Source organism: Oryza glaberrima, chromosome 5, assembly GCF_000147395.1.
Source record: "Oryza glaberrima chromosome 5, OglaRS2, whole genome shotgun sequence".
Classification (NCBI taxonomy): Eukaryota; Viridiplantae; Streptophyta; class Magnoliopsida; order Poales; family Poaceae; genus Oryza; species Oryza glaberrima.
Window position 1 is genome coordinate 13,194,327 of NC_068330.1, and position 1,127 is coordinate 13,195,453.

The 1,127-nt window shown below is 42.7% G+C and overlaps 1 pseudogene; it reads right to left on the reverse strand.

The window, feature by feature from the left end:
• Window positions 1–201: 201 nt before the first annotated feature.
• Window positions 202–662, reverse strand: LOC127774185 (prolamin PPROL 14E-like; annotated as a pseudogene).
• Between the last annotated feature and the right edge of the window lie 465 nt (window positions 663–1,127).

Here is a 1,127-nt window from a genome sequence, read left to right on the forward strand (position 1 = left end):
GGACATCCTTTATACGCTCCATTTATATCTTAAAGACAAAGTAGCTTCGGATCGAATGTAAGCACACAGTAAAATTATAGAGTACCAACGATGGTAATTAGTTACAACGATGTACTAGGATATATCACCCCGAGTTCCACATGTCAAATATGATGATATCTGAGCCTATTTTCAACTTCCGAACCACTATATTGTTAAAACTCAGTACAATACGCTGCCAAGGGTGGTAATGCTACTAGGTGCACTATAGTACCTAGGGTAGATACCATATCTAGATGACAAGTTCAAAGCCAGCAGAGCTTGAGCTTGAGCTTGAGCAAGATTCCGATCAAAGTAGAGATCATCAAACTGCTGGAGTTGTAGCTGCTGCGCTATGGCTTGAACAATGTTAATATCCTGATAGTGAGACTGTTGCGCCACCAGCCTGAGCTGCTGCCAGACTTGGTTGTTTCTCAGTTGAAACACAGCTGATTGCAATATGGGGCTTGCCGCTATGCCATACTCCTGCGTTACGAGCTCATTATAGGGCTAAGAACCTGTTGCTGTAGCAGGAGAGGCGACTGCAGCTGATATTGCCTATAACTTTGACCTAAAACATCAAACTGCGCAGAGGCACAGCATGCAGCAATAGCAAGAAGAGCAAAGATGAAAATGATCTTCATTGCTACGGGACACTAGATCTTTCTTTTTTGCTGTATAATGCTCGAACTGTGTGAACGATGGGGAGGGTTTTCATTGCGCTTGTCTATTTATAGACGCGATGGCACTGATTTTCTTTCAATTCCTCATCGGTTGCTTTGGAGTGTTAGTTTTGCTTTGATGTCCTATTAGGATCCAAGTGAGTCATGTCATTTGGACACATGTTCTATTAGGTGCCCCAACAAATCCCCTCTGATTTCATCACGAAAGTAACTTTTGTGTCCATCACTTATACTCCCTCCGTCCCGTAAGGAGAAACCCACTTCTAGGGATGAACCTGGACAATCATTTGTCCAGATTCATCCCTAAACCCTAAACCTTGTCTAGATTCATCCCTAGAAGTTGTCATTTTTTGGGATCGGAAGGTGTACGTGATGGTTAGCAGGCTAGAAAGATAATGATATGACTCATCGCTCACTTTATACGTT